The following is a 20,032-nucleotide window of genomic DNA, read 5'->3' on the forward strand; positions in this document are numbered from 1 at the left end:
TCTTTTGGCATCCTTGAATAAACTCTGAATTGTGCCCCTGGGGCTACCAAGGGTGCATGTGAGTTTTTTGCAAACAAAAATTAGCTAAGTGTTTATTGAGTGGCGGGTTAGTGAAGTCACAACCCCATGTGCTTACCCTACCTAAGGGAAAGACAATGCTGCTCCATTCTGGTTATACCCACTAGAAACCTCAATCCCCTGAGAACAGCCTGAGGAACCATTGTTAGCATTGGAGTGACAGTGATTGAAAGGAAGAGCCCAAATTCTGTTAGACAGAAGCACAAGTCTGGCACAAGTCCTAACCCACTTCCTATTTATTCAAGTGTATTACTACAGTCATAGCAGGGAGATGGAATGAGCAACAGAGGTTCATCATCCAAACAGCTCCCCTCCTTCGTTACTAAATATTAGTTCTCTCTGACACAAACCATCTTCCTAGTGGGTGATACAATTATACTAACACATATTTAAGCAATGTTTGGGACCTCAGACACAGAACAGGACCCAAGCAAGGAAGGGCCTGATGAAGACTCAGCTCTGGCTGTTTATCCCAGTTTCTCAAGGTGTTCCTCATGCTTCATCACTCTGCCCATAAGGGTATGCCTGAGTAGTGTGATCACTGCAGAGCTGACAGAACCTGAAATAATAACAAACAAATGCAGGTCTTTCATGAAGGGGGAACTGGGTCTGTCTGCACAAGTCATCATGCCCAATTATCTCTGTGTACATAGCTAATAAAGGGGAAAGCACTGCCACTTTCAACAGGAGTCTGGATATCTCTAGATACAGCCATTAGCATGCAGGTGTGTGTTTTCTCTCTGCTTAATTTAGATGAATAGTGTCTGAACATCACAAGCCAGAGGTAAGTGCTGCCACATTGGTGAGCTTGGTGAGCACCTACTGATGCAGAGATGGAGGTGGCATGTGGATAAACTACTTCATGGAGACAGTCACTACACAAGGTGAGTTCATGCAAACCATCTGGAAGGCTTTGGTCCCCCAGGGCTTGGGGTTACTTGTCTGCATTTACTGTTGCATAGCTGGGTGTTCTTATCCAGTCTGTCTTTTAAAGCTCACAAAGATCTGGGCTTCAGAGAAATGTGCCAATAGGATCTGTCAGCCAAGTCTGAGTTATGTGGAAAAGCATGTCTTATCTGTTGCTGCAAACATTTTTTTGCCTGTGTAGGTTGAGAGCAGGCAAATGGACCTGCTTGCACCATGCTGGAGTTGTATCAGCTTTTGTGGTAGTACTGTTGTTCACAGCAAATATGTCCCTGGTCCCTTCAAATATCATGTTCAGGAACCTACCTAAGTGCCTGCATGCTATATGCCTCCTACCAGTACCAGAAGTGTAATTCGGATCTTTTAATAGCCAAAGAGAGTTAAGTAGAGCAGAAATACCCAGGATTCTTAATAGCTGTAATACAGCTAGTATCACCCAAGTCTAACTGTACCAAGAATCGTGTATATACATAAAGCTGCTGGATAACCAATCAGGCTGCGAAATTTCTGCCTGTTGGAGCCCATCTGAATTTTACAAGTACAAGCAGAATATGTCCCTGATAGTAAGTAGCTCTGGTTTTGGAATCTGGATTTCTCAGTTCCTTTCAACAGCAAGAACTATTAGAAGCTGCCGGGCCCAAGGTTTCCAAAGAGCAGAGCATAAATGGCAATCCCAAATTCATATACAGGAACACTGATGAAAGCCTGTGCCTTAAAGAGACCAGAGAGATAAGAATTTTACAAGAGAAGATGCTGGGACCTGACCTGTTTAAGTCATGTACTATTGTTAGCATGCGACTTCTGAATGTTACTATGATTTCTCAAATGTTGCAATAATTCTTTCCCAAGTTTTTGTTTAACTGAGGGAAAACAGTGGACTCACCACAGACAATATTCACTCCTTCCTTTCCTTATTTCAACCATTCCCATGAGTTTCAAATGCAGAAAAAGAGCATTCCTAGTTGCTAATCCCTGCACCAAATTACTTCAGAACTCTCAAGCACAGATGTTTATACATACACAATACTTGCTATATGACTAATAGTCACACCTTGTTTCAAGTGTTTTGCAACACAAACATAAAACCAAACATCTTTGAATTAGAGCTTTCCCACACATTTTCCTTCAGTTTTCAAAACCCAGTGACGATGGGTGTCTGGTTTCAGCTGAGATAGAGTTAATTTTCTTTATAGTGGCTGGTGTGGGGCTATGTTTTGGATTTGTGCTGAAAACAGTCTTGATAATACAGAGATGTTTTAGTTGTTGCTGCACCAGTCAAGGACTTTTCAGCTTCCCATGCTCTGCCAGGTGCACAAGAAGCTGGGAGGGGACACAGCCAGGATAGTTGATCCAAACTGACCAAAGGGCTATTCCATACCACATGACATCATGCTCAGTATATAAAGCTGGGGAAGAAGAAGGAAGGGGGGACATTTGGAGTGATGGCGTTTGTCTTCCCAAGTAACCATTACGCGTGATGGAGCCCTGCTTTCCTGGAGATGGCTGAACACCTGCCTGCCCATGGGAAGTAGTGAATGCATTCCTTGCTTTGCTTTGCTTGCGTGCGCGGCTTTTGCTTTACCTATTAAACTGTCTTTATCTCAACCCTCGAGTTTTCTTACTTTTGCTCTTCTGATTCTCTCCCCCATCCCACCAGGGGGGAGTGAGCGAGCGGCTGCGTGGTGCTTAGTTGCCAGCTGGGGCTAAACCGCGACAATGGGAAAGGGATTGTGCAGACAGCTCATCAGACTGTGCTTTGTTTGATCTTATGCTTGCAGTGTGGTACAAGAATGTTCAAGAAATATTAATTAGATATTACACCTAATATTTTTTCCAGAAAACATTAATGGCTTTGAAACATCATTGATGTTCACAATCAGAAAAACCGGCCAAGCCTTCTGAGCACTGCTTTTGCTTAAGAAAGTGCAGTTTTGTCAGAACAGATTTTCTGCATCAAGGCACCTATTTTGATGAAATGTCATTTGCGCAAGGAAAAAAGCAACATCATCACAATAACATTAAAAAAAAATCCATCAACTTTGGAACCACATGTTGTTTTGTTTTGTCAGTCTGTTGCTGGTCACAACACTTGCCAGGAGATGTGGTGGTGGTGGTGGGGAAGATTACAAGGAAAACCTAGCTGTATTTCTCTAAAATCCAGTCTAGTAAAAAATGAAGAAATGTCTCCATTTAGAGGAACAGTACTACCCAAACTTAAATGTAAACTTTTTTGGTAAAAGGGGAAAGAAAATGAATTGTAACCGGTTGAACCCAAGCAAAGAGAAAAAATGAGTCCTAACCCTGCTGCAGTGTTCTCATCAAACCTCTCAAACAGGTATTAAAATAATATATTTTGTTGTAGCTCCAGCCCAGAATAAGAGTAAGACAACATCATACTGTGAAACTGATGAAAGTTATGTGCATGCACATGTGACTTGGAAAAATCCTGGTACTTTCATTCAAGGGCTTCTACCAACAGCTATTGGTTGGGGGTAGAAGCATTGCAAAGGATTTTCTCCAGTGCTCTAGCAAAGAGAATGAAGCTTTATCCACCAATACAACCCCAAACTCTCCACTGAGCTTTCGTAGAATGGTTTGGGTTGGAAGGGACCTTCAAAGATCATCTAGTCCAATCCCCCTGCCATGGGCAGGGACATCTTTCACTAGATTGGGTGGCTCAAAGCCCCCTCCAACCTGACCACTTCCAGGGATGGGGCATCCACAACTTCTCTGGGCAAGCTGTTCCAGTGTCTCACTACCCTCATCATAAAAAATTTCTTCCTTATGTCCAACCTACCCTCTTTCAGTTTAAAACCATTGCCTCTTGTCCTGTCACTACAGGCCCTGGTAAAAAGTGTCTCTCTGTCTTTCGTATATAAGCCCCCTTTAAGTATTGAAAGGCTGCAATAAGGTGTCTCCGGAGCCTTTTCTTCTCCAGGCTGAACAACCCCAACTCCTTTCTTCAGAGGAGAGGTGTTCCAGGCCTCTGACCATTTTTGTGGCCCTCCTCTGGACCCACTCTAACAGGTCCATGTCTTTCTTGTGCTGGGGACCCCAGAGCTGGATGCAGTACTCCAGGTGGGGTCTCATGAGAGTGGAGTAGAGGGGGAGAATGACCTCTCTCGACATGCTGGCCATGCTGCTTCTTATTCAGCCCAGGATACGATTGGTTTTCCAGGCTGCAAGCGTGCATTGCTGGCTCATGTCCAATTTTTCTTTGTACTGTTAAATGGACGTGTGAGTAACTAGGAGTGGTGTGTAGAATCTCAGTAGCAGAATTCTGTCATCTGTCCGGAGTTCTAAGATTGCCAAGTACAAAGGATGTTGACAGCTATGGTGTGTTGGCCCCAGCTAGCAGCCACACTCCCCCTCCTCAGTGGGATGAGGGGAGAAAATAGGAGGAACAAGAGTGATAAAGCTCGTGGGTCAAGATAAAGACAGGGAGATTGCTTACCGATTACTGTCACGAGCAAAACAGACTAGACTTGGGGAAAATAATTTATTGCAAATTAAAATAAATATTTAATTAGTGTTTCGGGTATTGGGAAACAACAACAAAAAAGAAACAAACATTTACACACTTAGGGAAAACACCTTTCCTTTCCTTTTCCCAGACTCAACTTCATTCCCAGGCTCAACTTCACTCCAAGCACTTCACCCCTGGGTTGTTATCGTAGTTACACTCAGTGCCTTCGATGAGGCGACAGGTGGCGCACGAGGAGGTTGCGGTCAGGACATAGCGGTTTCTCTCTGCCGGTCCTACAGTGTCGTCCCCCACTACCAAAACCTTGCCACATACACCCAATACAGTAGCCTTTGTACTTTGCTTAAAAATAATTTTCAATGCTAGATTTTCAGAAGCTGATATTGCACGGCAATACCATTTCCAGCATGTTACCTTCATAGTCAGATCTAGCTCACTAGGATAGGGGTTTGGTGGTAGGGAAAGCAGCTAAGGAGCTGGTAGGACTGTCATTTAAAATTCTGAAGTCCTGAAATCTGCAGCTGAGGTGGAGATGGGTCTCTTTTATCTTAGTTACACCTGATATATGTGGGTCAGTACACTTTGGAATCTGACACACTAATGAGTCAAAACAGCTTTATTGTGCTGCATTTGATTAGTCTGTAAGTTAATGTGTCTGTATTTACACTAAAAATCTCTTTATTTTTGTGTGGGCCATGCAGAAATTAGTTTGCTATCAGAGTGATAAAGAAATTCCTATGCCTGTGTTATCACAGATGCTGTGAACTCTTAGCATATAAAATGTTGAAAAAATTTACTGTAGAACAGTAGAGGTTAAAAAACCAGGATTCATATGATTTACTGCTTTGTCTCTTGCAGGCTAAACCAAAGGTGACTCAACATGAGGATTTTGGCTAAAGCCTATAATCCAGGGTGCCAATACCACTTCTGTCCTTTTTAATGTAGCACTAAGGGACCGCAGGGAAGTTGCTATATCTGCCTGAGCAGGAGACTCCTTTTCTGTGCATTGGATGTAGGCAAGCAAGAAGTGTTCCTACTATGACACAGTTCTGTCATAGTTCTGAAGGCTGTTCTACTGCCTTCACTTTCCAATCTGCCCAACAGAGTTTTTAGCTCATCATCTCTTACCAGACAAGAAAACAAAAGTTTTCTTACCAGTGCTTTATTTCAGGGAACATTTCTGTATGTGACATTCCTTACACAGCTGTTGCAGGACTCCTGCATTTTGCTTTTATCATATTTCATCCAAAGAAATGGTACAAAAGGGAAATTTTCTTCTTGTTTTTCACAGGAATGGAAGCCTTGGAATACTTCCAAGGGCTGTGTTGCTCTGTGAAATGGTGTATCAGGTTGGGTTGAGTTTCACTGTGTCACTTCCTGGTGACACTTATGGGCATGCTTGGTGTAGCAAAACCAATTTTTTTACATTTTATTTTGTCAGAATTTTTTCTAAAATTTAGAATGCAACTACATTGTTTAACCACTTGCTACTGAATGCTTTAGTTTGAGCTGAAGGAAATAGAAGAAATAGAATTATAGAATAATCTGGTTATTTTATTGTCTTTTGCAACCTCTTGGAAGGAAAGCTTTAGAAGCCCACCTTTTGGGTTCTGTAAGCAAGTAGTACTGTGTTTAAAGTTTCCTTTTCTTGTCTACATAGCTGTTCTGTTTTGGAAGAATTCATGGGTTGAGATAAAGACCAATTACTGTCACAGGCAAAACAGACTCAACTTGAGGAAGATTAATTTAATTTCTTTCCAATTAAAAATAGAGTAGGATGGTGAGAAACAAAGACAAAACGAAAAACCTCCCTCTTCACCCCACCCCCCTCTTCCCAGGATCAACTTCACTCCTTCATTCTTGAGTCATCTACCTCCCCACCCCCCCCCACCCCCACACACACACCCTGGCACAGGGGGGATGGAGAATGGAGGGTTGTGGTCAGTTCATAACACTTCATCTCTGCTTCTTCCTCCTCACACTTTTCCCCTGCTCCAGCCTGGGTCCTTCCGATGGACTACAGTTCTTCAAGAACTGCTCCTGCATGAGTCCTCTCCATGGGCTGCAGTTCCTGCCAGAAAGCCTGCTCCTGTGTGGGCTCTCCACAGGCTGCAGCTTCCTTCAGGGCATATCCACCTACTCTGGCATGGGGTCCTCCAGGGGCTGCAGTGTGGCTATCTGCTCCAGCGTGGTCCTCTCCATGGGCTGCAGGGGAATCTGCTCCTGTGCCTGGAGCACCTCCTCCCCCTCCTCCTTCACTGACTTTGGTGTCTGCAGGGTTGTTTCTCGCACTTTTATTTCCTCACTTCTCACACTGCTGCACAGCATTTTTACCCCTTCTTAAATATGGTTTCACAGAGGTGCCACCAGCGTTGCTGACTGGCTCAGCTTTGGCCAGTGGCTGGTCCATTGCGGAGCTGGCTGGAACCGTCTGTGTTTGGCATGGAGGCAGCCCCTGACCTATTCTCACAGAGGCCATCCCTGCAGCCCCCTCCGCTACAAAACCTCGCCATGTAAACCAAATACATTCCACCACTAAATTAATATCTGAGGCTTGAAAAACCTTCTTTTATATTGTTTCTAAATGCTCATTGGTGTTTTTTGGTGTTTGTCATGAGTGTTTTCATTCTAATTGCGAGAATTTCTCTAGATATATAAAACTTGTCAGTCAGGGAAATCTCATACTAAACTGTTTGTTGTGTCTGTGAATGTCTGTGATTGGTGGTGGTGCTGGTAATGCTCTGCTTCTTCTTTCTCCTTGCTGTTGCTTTGCAGAAATGGCTGAGTGAGTATCATTCAGTGATGATGTGATTCTGGAGGCCAAGGGCTTTTTCCTTGCTAGAGCCTTTATGTCCCCAGCAAAGTCCAGCTGAGTTTGTCGCTCTGACCCTGTTCCAGGAAGCTCTTCTGGGGTGCTAGACACATACATGTTCTATCATCTTCCCCTCAATTATATGTTCTGGTTAAAAGCTGTATCTAGAAACAGGGTTGTTCACCTTCCTTTTTATGGGGTCAGCTTGGCAGAAAGCTTGGGTGAAGCAGGCCAGAAGGAGAGCTGTGTCAGGATTTTCAGGACAAGGAGGAAAGAGAAGTGGCTCTGGGAGGGAACATAGAAGAGTCTTGAGAGCAATGATCAGGAATTGGTGATTAGCAATCAGGATTGCTGATCAGGATTGCTGATTAGCAATGATTAGGAATCAGCAACGAGTAGGAATTGACAAAGTGTTCTTACATCAACTACAGGAAACATCACAATTGCAGGCTCTGATCCTGCTGGGGGACTTCAATCACCCTGACATCTGCTGGAAAAGCAGCACAGCAAGATGCAAGCAGTCCAGGAGACTCTTGGAGTGTGTCGAGGATAATTTCTTAATCCAGGTGATAGCCCAACCAGAGGAGAAGGGTTACTGGACCTGTTGTTCACCAACACAGATGAACTAATTGGAGAGGTCAAGACTGGTGGCAGCCTGGGCTGCAGTGATCATGCCCTGGTGGGATTCACAACCTTGAGAGCTATGGGCCAAGTGAAGAGTAGAGTCAGGACCCTTAATTTTAGGAAAGCAAACATTCCGTTGTTTAAGGAACTAGTGGATGTGACCTCCTGGGAAACTGCCCTCAGGGACAAAGGAGCTGAACATAGCTGGCAGCTCTTCAAGGACATTTTTCTTAGAGCGGAAGACCTCTCGATTCCCATGTGTAAGAAATTGGGCAAAGAAGGCAGGAGACCAGCATGGCTGAGTAAGGACCTCCTGGTCAAACTAAAGTGTAAGAAGGAAATGCATAGGCAGTGGAACCAGGGACGTGTATCCTGGGAAGAATATAGCATCCTGGGACACTACCTGGATGCATAGGGATGGGATTAGGAAAGCTAAGGCACAGCTGGAGCTGAATTTGGCAAGGGATGCAAAGAATAATAAGAAGGGCTTCTACAGGTATATTGGCCAGAAAAGGAAGATTAAAGAAAATGTACCCACCCCCGATAAATAAGACATGAGAACTAGTGACAACCGACATGGAGAAGGCTGAGGTACTCAACAATTTTTTTCTCGGCAAAAAAAGCTGGTTTCACCGTGGGGAAGTCATGCTTGATGAACCTGATAAACTTCTGTGATGAAGTGACTGGCCTGGTAGATGAGTGGAGAGCAGTGGATATTGTCTACCTAGACTTCAATAAGGCCTTTGATGCTGTCTCCCATAAGATCCCATACAGAAGCTGATGTACAAGCTGAATAAACAGACAGTAAGGTGAATTGAAAACTGGCTGAATGACCAGGCCCAGAGGATGGTGATCAGCAGCGCAAACTCTAGTTGGAGGCCAGTGACTAGCAGTGTGCCTGATGGATCAATACTGGGTCCAGTCCTGTTCGACATCTTCATTAATGATCTGGATGATGGGGCAGAGTGCACCCTCAGCAAGTTTGCTGGTGACACAAAAGTGGGAGGAGTGGCTGATGACAGCACTGGCAGAAGGTGGTGCTGCCATCCAGAGGGACTTCAACAGACTGGAGAAATGGGCTGACAGGAACCTCATGAAGTTCAACAACGGGAAGTACAAGGTCCTGCCCCTGGGGAGGAACAACCCCAGGCACCAATATATGCTGGGTACTGCCCAGCTGGAAAGCAGCTTTGCAGAAAAGGACCTGGGGGTCCTGATGGACACCAGGTTGAACATGAGCCAGCAATGTGCCCTTGCTGCAAAGAGGGCAAGCGGTATCCTGGGCTGCATTAGACAAAGTATTACCAGCAGGTGGAGGGAGGTAATCCTTCCCCTCTACTCAGCATTGGTGAGGCCACACCTGGAGTCCTGTGTCCAGTTCTGGGCTCCCCAGTACAAGAGAGACATGGACATACTGGAGAGAGTCCAATGAAGGGCCATGAAAATTATTAAGAGACCGGAGCACCTCACATATGAGGAGAGGAGGAGATAGCTGGGACTGTTTAGCCTAGAGAAGAGAAGGCTCAGGGGGGATCTTGACAGGACAAGAGGCAGTGGGCACAAACTGAAACACAGGAGGTTCCGTCTGAACATCAGGAAACACTTTTTGACTGTGAGGGTGACTGAGCACTGGAAAGGGTTGCCCAGAGAGGTTGTGGAGTCTCCCTCCTTGGAGATATTCAAAAGCTGTCTGGACATGGTCCTGAGCAACGGGCTCTAGATAGCCCTGCTTGAGCAGTGGGGTTGTACAAGACAGCCTCCAGAGGTCCCTTCCAACCTCAACCATTCTCTGAGTCTTTGAAGGGCTTCTACAGGTACATTTAGGTACATTTAACAGAAAAGGAAGATTAAAGAAAATGTACCCCTCCTGATAAATAGGGCAGGAGAAATAGTTAGAACTGACATAGAATCATAGAATTCCCAGGTTGGAAGTGATCTCAAAAGATCATCTCGTCTAACCTTTTGTGGGAAAGGGAGCCTAGATGAGATTATCTAGCACCCTGTCCTATCATATCTTGAAAACCTCCAGTGATGGGAACTCTACCACGTCCCTGGGGAGGTTGTTCCAGTGATTGATTGTTCTCACTGTAAAAATTTTTTTCTTATATCAAGATGAAACCTCTCCCAGTACAACTTGTACACTGTCCTGGTTTTGGCTGGGATAGAGTTAATTTTCTTCCTAGCAGCTGGTATAGTGCTGTGTTTTGGATTTAGGATGAGAATAATATTGATAACACACTGATGTTTTAGTTGTTGCTAAGTGGTGTTTACACTAGTCAAGGACTTTTCAGCTTCCCATGCTCTGCCAGGTGCACAAGAAGCTGGGAGGGGGCACAGCCAGGATAGTTGATCCAAACTGGCCAAAGGGCTATTCCATACCATATGACATCATGCTCAGTATATAAACTGGGGGGAGTTGGCCAGAGGGTAGCAATTGCTGCTCGGGGACTGGCTGGGCGTCGGTTGGCAGGTGGTGAGTGGTTGTATCACTTGTTTTTTCCTGGGTTTTGTTCCTCTCTTGCTCTCTTGTTGTTTTCCTTCTCATTACAATTTATTATTATTATTATTTTGTTGTTGTTCCAATTATTAAACTGTTCTTATCTCAACCCACAAGTTTTCTTACTTTTGCTCTTCCGATTGTCTCCCCCATCCCACCAGGGGGGGAGGGTGAGTGAGCGGCTGTGTGGTACTTAAGTGCTGACTGGGGCTAAACCACAACAACCTGTTGCCTCTTGTCTTCTCCATGTGGCTCCTTGTGAAGAGAGAGCCTCTGTCCTCTTTGTAGCCACCCTTTAAGTACTGGAATACTGTGAGGAGGTCCTCCGAGCCTTCTCTTCTCCAGGGAGAAAAGACCTAACTCCTTCAGCCTTTCCTCATAGGGCAGGTTCTCCAGCCCTTTGATCATCTTTGTGGCCCTCCTCTGAACCGTGTCTTTCTTGAATTGTGGGGATCAGAACTAGACACAGTACTCCAGGTGCAGCCTGACAAGCGCTGAGTGGGATGATCACATCTCTATCTCTGCTAGTAACGCCCCTGCGGATGCAGCCCAGGATCCGATTTGCCTTTGTTGCTGCAGTGGTGCACTGCTGACCCATGTTCAGCTTGTTGTCCACCAGGACCCCCAGGTCCCTTTCAGCAAGGCTGCTCCCCAGCCACACAGATCCTAGCCTGTACTGGGCTCTTTGGTTATTCTGACCCAGGTGCAGGACTTTGCACTTGTCCTTGTTAAACTTCATACTGTTCTTGCTAGCCCACTCTTCCAGCCTGTCCAGGTCTCTCTGTAAGATGGCTCACCCTTCTGACGTGTCCACCTCACCACCCAGTTTAGTATCATCAGCAAACTTGGTGAGGGTGCTTTAAATCCCATCATCCAGATCATTTATGAAGATGTTGAACAGCATGGGGCCCAGTATCAACCCCTGGGGGACCCCACTTGTGACAGGCTGCCAGCCTGAGTAAAACCCATTGACCACCACCCTCTGAGTGTGGCCTGTTAGCCAATTTCCTACCCACCTCGCAGACCACCCATCCAAACTGTATCTGCCATGGGAAACAGTGTTGAATGCTTTGCGGAAATTCAGGTAAACAACATCCACTGCTCTCCCCATGTCGACAGAAAACGTTATTTTGTTGTAGAAGGTGATCAGGCTAGTCAGGCATGGTTTGCCCTTGGTAAATCCGGGCTGGCTTTTCCCAGTCACCTGCTTCATTTGGCTAGTGATAGTTTCTAGGAGGACTCATTCCATTACTTTCTCAGGGACTGAAGTAAGACTAATGGGCCTGTAGTTTCCTGGGTCCTCTTTTGGGCCTTTCTTGTAGATGGGTATGACATTTGCCCTCTTCCAGTCATCAGGGATATCCCCTGATCTCCACAACTTTTCAGAGATTATAGACAGTGGCCTCGCAACAATGTCAGCCACTTCTCTTAGCACCCTGGGGTGGATTCCATCCTGGCCCATAGATTTATGTGGGTTGAGCCCTTGCAAGAGGCCGCAGACCAGCCCTTCCTCCACTACTGGTGGGTCAACACATGCATTGTCATAGCTACTTGATCCTGTGATCTGAGGTCCAGCTATGCCGGTAAAGACAGAGGCAAAGAAGGTATTGAGAATCTCTGCCTTGTCAGCATTATTAGTAACTAGTTTCCCTGCCCTGTTTAGTAATGGGCCTCTGTCTTCCCTGTGCTTCTGCTTACTGCTCACGTACCTGAAGAACCCTTTCTTCTCGTACTTGACATCTTTGGCCAATTTCAGTTCTAGCTGAACCTTAGCCTTCCTGACTGCATCTCTGCATGCCCTAGCAAGGTTCTTGTAGTCCTCAATGGCTATTTGGCTGCCTTTCCATAGCCGGTATACTTTTTTGCTTTTAAGCACACCCAAAAGCTCTTTGTTAATCCAGTGTGGTCTCTTATTCTACCTTCTTCCTTTCCCTTTGTAGGGGATCGAACACCATTGAACAGCACCCTCTGAGTGCAACCTGTTAGCCATTTTCCTACCCACCTCGCAGACCACCCATCCAATCTGCATCTTGCCAGTTTGTCCAGGAGGAGGCTGTGGGAAACAGTGTCAAACACTTTTGAAGAGAAATGGGACAGACCTTGCCTCTTTGATGGCATCTGATGACTGATGCTTCTGACTGATGGTATCAGTCTACAGCACACAGGCACCAAATCTCTGCAATTCTGTCTGGGGTGTCTGTCACGCACCCTCTGCAGATGGGAATTGCTTTCCTGTAGGTCCTGTGTGGTCCCTGCTGGCCCTGGCATCTCATGTAGCTCTGTGGGCTTGGATTTGAACATTAAATTGAGTACCTGCCCTGAATTGTGAGGCAATGTGGGGATGAACACGAGACAACTGCCATTATAGTCAGTTGAGATCTAGTAAATACAGCTGATGGAAAAGAGAGAGACGTAGCTTTCCTTACGGCATGTAACTCCAATCGTTCAGATGAATACCTCTATAAACTGCCCTGAACATAATGAGTAAAGACAGGTTCAGTTGCCCTTAATTTGGCCATCAGCTGTCATTTATTTGGCCAAAGGAATTTCCTACCAGGTTCAAAAATTATACCCTCAGATGTTGCCCTGTCTCTATGAACTGCTCCATTAAAGCTTGCAGTTACCTGCACATATCATGGACCATCTCTGGAACCTCAAATGTCACCAGGTGTTTGTGTCTGAACAACTCACTTCTGCCCTCCATCTCCATTAATTAGCATGGGAGCTGAGACAAGGAGCTCACATGCACATGCCTATTTTGTGCACACCTGAAACGAGGCAAGAGGAATCCCAACTCCTGTGGGTTTGTGGCAGGCATAGGAGGGAGCTCAGTCCTTCCAGCCCCAGGACTACAAACCCAGGATGAGATTCCTCAACTGACTCAGCTGAATCCCTTCCCTCAGCAGGGGTACAGGAGATCCCTCTCTGTCACTCTCTAGGTGTCCCGTCTAGAAAGACAAGAAAAGGTGATGTTTGGACCTAACTCTGATAGGAGAAATGACACTGCTGGAAATAAGTGTCTCTCCCCAGCTGAGGGAGGGAACATCAGCGATTACTTCAGCATTTTTCACAGTAGGTTCCCCTGGAGTCCCAGGGACACCTCGAGGGAATCCAGAGGGGGCAGAGAAAGGGATGCCTTGTGCTGGTCCTCTGCTGCTGAGCTGGGCCAGGCTCCTGGGATGGAGGAAGCTCATAGCAACCGGGCAGCACTGCAGGGAGATTGGGGGGGGGGGGCAGCTATACAAGAAAAAAATTATCTTTCCCTCCAAGATGTTAGGTGCCCCTATTAATTAACATCAGGTCTCATCTCTTTAGCTCAAACAACAGTCAAAATCAGACACTTGACCATTTTGGGTTACACAGGATGAAAGCAAGAAATGCATGCATACACACACAGTGTGTATGTTTCCCTAGGGAAACATAAACACACTCCAATCTTTCCAGTTGCTGGCGCTCAGACCTATGCACCATATGACCTGTGGCCCCTTCTCCAGTTGCTGACGCTTAGATCTCCACACAAACAAGGAGTAGAGAGCAAGATCACATGGAAAATAGGAATAGGATTTAATAAGAAGATAGGATAGACTGCTGTGATCAGGTGCAGAACTTGGCCAGACAAGCAAACAAGCATGTTTACATGCGACTGGCCCCTTTCTATTCCCCCTTCTTTCCATTTTCCCATGCTCATTCCTCCTATATTCACCTCGATCTCTCCCTTTCCCCACCTTTGGCCCTTCCCCTAAGCATCCCATAATAAGTTTCATTATTGTCTGCTCATTAAGGTTTTTTGTGTCTGTGGGTTTAATTTATCCCTTTCTCTGTTGCTTGTTGTTTCTTTTATACTGAGCAGTTCTTAACTAGATATCTTAATGAAACAGATGTCCTTATATTCCACATATCCTTACAGAGGCTTCTTCCAGCTGTCTTAGGGAGGCTTCATCTACTTCCTCTTCTTAATCAGGGGGTCTGTATTAGACACCTACCATGCCATCACACATGTTAGGCTGTTTTCTGATCTTGACCCACAAGTACCCAGCCAGCTCATCACCCATTTCAAGGCAAAGCTCCATGCATTCAAGCCACTCCTTTGCATAGAGGCCAACCCCTCCTCCTCACCTTCCCAATCTGGCCTTACTAAAGAACCTGTATCCATCCATGGCAGCACTCCAGTCAAATGAGCTATCCCCCCCCACTTCTCTATAATCCCAATGAGATCTTAGCTCTGTAAGTGTGCACAGACTTCAAATTCTTCCTGTTTGTTTCCCATGCTGTATTTGTGGACAGGCACTTGAGATAGGCCCCCATTCAAGCTGCTTTCACAGGGGAAGCGTGAGATCCTTTCCATTCATGCTGTCCCCTGGGCACCTCCTCACTGACCCCCATGCCTTCATTTCTTCTCAGGTTATGACAACCCTTCTGTGACATACCTAGGTTAAAACCCTCCTCACTAGTTTACCAAGACTTTTTGCAAAGAAATTCTTACCCTACTTTTGTCCTGTCCATGCCTAGCAGTCTTTGTTCCTCAGAGGGCCTCATGGTCACAGAAACCAATGCCCTGCCTGCAACACAGCCATACAGCCCAGTGTTGACCCACTAGATAGATACATTCACTCCCACCCAAGACTCACCGAGAGCACCACTGGTTCCCCCATGCCCTGCACCCTTGCCCCTAAAGCCCTGTAGTTACTCCTGATGTGCTCAAGGTCACCTCTGGCAGCATCATTGGTGTCTATGTGAATGAGCAACAGGGAGTACTACTCTGAGGGCTGGATGATCCTTGCCAGTGTTAGGTTATATGATAAAAGCTCTTCTGCACACCCACAAAGGAGCTCAGAAACACAATGGCAGGAGGGGGAGCCCAAATGCCACCCTGCTGGGCTACTCCCAGGCCCATCACAGGAGCCATCAGCCCATCAAAGGCCCATCTCTACAAGCCTGGAGGAGCACAGGGGTGCACAGTGGCAGGCAGGAACCCAAATTAGGGACTCAGAAGGAGTAACATCCAGAGCTGTCTCAGGAGAGCCCTTAGCCCCACTGTCCAGGTGTGAAACCCATCACAATGAGTCATCTCTGGATCCCCTTTCAGACTAAGGGGATTACTGCCTGGGATATGGCACAAATTATAGGATGCAGGGGAAGAGCAGTTCAGGATTGCACAGGACTTATTATCAGGTGTTTGGGGAAGAACCAAAGGCAGGACAAGGGAGGCATTGAAGTGATTTGGGGAGGCTCATGTGTGAGAAAGGAGAGGGGTAAGGGGTCACATGTAAATAGCTTGCTAGTCAGTATGCTTGTCTGGCTGTGCCCTGCACCTGATCAGTCTGTCCTATCTTAAGTTTCTTTCTAACTCTTTCCTGGGTGAGTGGCACTCTGTGTGCATGTGTGTGTATGGGGGTGTGAGTGCCAGTAACTGGAGTCAGACCACAAGTCAGAGGGCCCATGTGTCTGTGGTGCCAGCAGCTAGAGCAATTGCAGGTGTGCAGATGAGTGTGTGAGCATTAGCTAAGATCAAGTTGGACTTGCCAGTGAGTTGAAGTGGCTTGGGAGCAAGGGGGGCGTTTGCTGTGATGGATGCACCCACTCTGAGTGAACAGTACTTTGGTTCAGGCATCACCGACAAATAGGCCTGACTGAAATCAACCCTGCTGTGCAAACCGTGAGAAATTGTGCTAGAAATTGTGCCATATCTTCTCAGGGACTAAAGAATCTAGACCATGTCTTATCAGGAGCTAACAGTACCAGCTGGAGCTGAGACTAGACAAAACTAAAACTGCTACAGCTGCACACCTGCACATACACCAAAGGGGGGATTGACTACAAGTCAATCACTTGACGCTATAAATATCTGTAGCCCTCCTGAGTTCATTGAGGTCTCCTGTACAGCAGCAGGTGGCATAGCGGTGATCTCCCCCTTGAGCAGGGACGCCTCTCAAGGTTACTCCTCGAGGTTGAGACCCCCCCCTTACCCAGCATCTGATATCTATAACAAGGTAAATGACATTTTATATTCGATCTAAAGGTATATTGTATGCTAGCAACATTTTTATATATATATCAAACTATAGCTTAATTATTAGACGTGTAGTAAGTAGTAGAGTGTTCGACTGCTGCTTTATTACCGCTTAATTATCAAATAATTATTGTTAAATCACCATTTAATTACCATTCAACTATCACTTATTCACCATTTAATTATCAATCAATTATCATTTAATTATCATTTGATCATCAAATCATTAATAAAACCTTTTAGTTAACCCCACAACGATGACTTATCTTAATAATTCACCTGTAACAGTTGCATATACACGCAACTGTCTGTTCCAGCAACTGGGGTGAGGCTAACATCTCTCAGGCGGTTGGATACAGAATAATATATTTTCCCTCTAACAATAGCATATCAGAATCTGTTCTAGAAGAGGAGGCTTATTTCTTTCAGGCAATATGTCATAGATCTGTAGAGAAAAAGTCAAGATTTTCCCACCTTAACCACTGCCAGCTTTCAGATACTTTGACAGAGCTGGTAGCAGCTGATTTCTCCCCAGACAGTTTTTTGTTTAGTTTCCCTTCCTTTCCTCACACCCAAGATGCAGTATACTGGTAGGGATTTCAGAGACTGTTCAGAAGATGTGCAACATCAAACAATACTTTGAGCTGCTACAGCATGGTTCCATCTAAGGGACTTAGAGAACTTTATCAGGTCCCTTGTCCAAAGTCATCTACTGAGGTAAAGGGATGTTATCATTAACCCCATTTCAGTGATGTAGGAACCTCAGCTCAGACATGTGACATGACCTGGCGTAGACTACACAGAACTCAGAGAGAGAAGTCAAACTCTGATGTTGTCCTGGTTCCAGCTGGGATAGAGTTAATTTTCCTCCAAGTAGCTGGTATAGTGCTGTGTTTTGGATTTAGGATGAGAATAATGTTGATAACACACTGATGTTGTTGCTAAGTAATGCTTACACTAGTCAAGGACTTTTCAGCTTCTCATACTGCCCTGCCAGCAAGGAGGCTGGAGGTGCACAAGAAGCTGGGAGGGGACACAACCAAGGACAGCTGACCCAAACTGGCCAAAGGGATATTCCATACCATATGATGTCATGCTGAACAAAAAAACCTGGGGGGAGTCAGCTGGGGGGGTGTAGCCACTGCTCAGGAAGTGGCTGGGCATCAGTCAGTTGGTAGTGAGCAATAGCATTGTGCATCACTTGTTTTGTATATTCTTTTATTACTATTTTCCCTTCCTTTTCTGTCCTATTAAATTGTCTTTATCTCAACCCACGAGTTTTACCTTTTTTTCAATTCTCTCCCCCATCCCACCAGGGCTGGAGGGTGAGCAAGCAGCTGTGTGGTGTTTAGCTGTCTGCCAAGTTAAACCATGACAGATGTGCATTGTTTCCTTGCAGGACAGGCAGAAGAGATCAAGAAGCCAGTAGAGAAGTGCTTTTCTCCCCCCCCCAAGCTGCCCACTACCAACTGACAATAGGTACAGGCACGATGGTGGACATTTTACTTGTTTATCCCCTTGTCCTTTTCATCCCGCCTTCTTCAGTATAAAAATCAAAATCCACCTATGTACAAGCTCATCCCACTACTGATGAACTGTCTACATGGGAACCCAGCACTTTGTGCAATTATTTGCATCATACAAAGTGAATGAAAAATCCCAGTAAATCTGTTTTTCCACTCACATGAACATCTTTGCAATGTTTGGAGCAAAAGGAACCGAGCAGCAATCAATAGTGTTCCAGTGTAATAAACAGTCAAGTAAAACTTTAAAAATCTGATTTTGCTTCGCTTCAAGGCCCCCTTTTTTACAAATACCTTAACTATACAAAAGGGACTTAATTACAACTGCTTTAAGGCTCCAGTACATTGCCAAAAAAGTATCAAGTGGCTTTTGGGCCTGTTTTTCTTATAGAAAATGCACTGATTTAACAGAATCAGTTTCTGCATCAATTTAGTTAATGATGTGGTATAACTCTTTGAAGAGTACTTTTAAATCAGTCTGAGGGTGATGAATTTGCTTCCCCCCCCTTGACAATTCCTTTAAAACCCATGCAGATGAGAGCAACTTTGGACCCAAATCCTCGGATACCTCAAAACCACTTATTGCCACTCAAGTAATATCAAGAAAAGGTAAAGAAGCATCAGCACAAGTGTAAATAAAATATAAAGAAGTATCCTTACCATAACTGGGAATAAAGTAGCTTCTCTTAAATTAGACTTGGAATTTGTGGGCAGCTAAATACTAAGTCTTTGACACCTATTCAGTTGAGTCAGGACAACAGTAGCTTTTGTTCTACTGGCATGAAACCCATCATAAGTCATCAGGAGCAGCTCTCTGGATCACCTTTCTGACTAAGGGGGGTTGCTGCCTGGGATATGGGACACATTACAGGATGCAGGGGAAGAGCAGTTCAGGATGGCCCCTGAGCTTTTGCTTCTCTAGACTAAACAGTCCCAGCTCTCTCAACCTTTCTTTCTTTCCTTCCTTCCCCCTGCAGTTGTTTCATAACTCCCTTGATAAATTAAATACTGGGTGGCCTCAGGATCACCTTGTTTCATGGCATATTTTGTGATGAAGGGCTTTTTCTCTGATTAGTCACTATCAGTTTAATGGAAAAAGTCAATTTCTGATCAATCCCAAAGAAAACGGGTTAAAACAGGACCTATAAGATGCTTTGAAGTGTGGGAAAAACAGCAAGTAGAGATACTAAGAATTAGAATTTGTTTGCTAGGCTGTTTCCATTTATAAAACCACAGTGATTGTCAGCTTTATAAACTAGGAGAAGATAAAATAAAAGCAATAAACCAAATAAAGGATTATGCTAACAGCATATGAAGACTATCATCCCATCACGCCACAGGGGACTCATGGGTGAGGGTTCCATCTTCTCTGCTCCTATTTCAGCTATCTCGCACAAGGTGTGAAATGATGCATTCCCCTCCCTCTTTCCCACTGGTCCAGGTCCCCCCTTCCAGTGAACCACCCATTCCTCCAGACCCTCCTTCAAGCCCAACTAATAAAAGATAAGAGGCAGTTGTGCTGTAAAGCAGACAGACCAAATGTTCCTGAGGATCTAACCTAAACCATCAGTATCTACTTCTTACTCATCTGGAGGACCATAATATTGCCATTTGTATCACAGCTGACAACCTGCTCTTTTCACCTCTTTTCCCAGCCAGGCACCCATACTGGCCTGCTCTTTAATCCTTACCCATAAGGATTGGGTAAGGCTCCTCATTCATCCCCAGGCAGAGCTCCTTGTATTCCAGCTGCTCTCTCACATAAAGGGCAACTTCCTGTCCTCATCTCCCCAGCCTGTCCTTCCTGAAGAGCCTGTATCCCTCTATTGCAGCACTCCAGTCATGGGAGCCATCCCACCATGTCTCCATGATCCCAACAAGATTGTAGCCCTGCAGCTGCACACAGATCTCTAACTCCTCATGTTTATTGCCCATACTGCATGCATTAGTGTACAGGCACTTCAGAGAGGCACCCCAGAATGCTGATTTCCCAGAAAGCATCTGGGGTTCCCCCCCCCAACCCCAGTGCCTTGTAGGCACTTTCTTGCTTACATGAAAAGGCTTGAGGTGACCCTGCTTA

The sequence above is a fragment of the Ciconia boyciana genome, chromosome 4 (genome assembly GCF_034638445.1).
Source record: "Ciconia boyciana chromosome 4, ASM3463844v1, whole genome shotgun sequence".
NCBI classification, from domain to species: Eukaryota; Metazoa; Chordata; class Aves; order Ciconiiformes; family Ciconiidae; genus Ciconia; species Ciconia boyciana.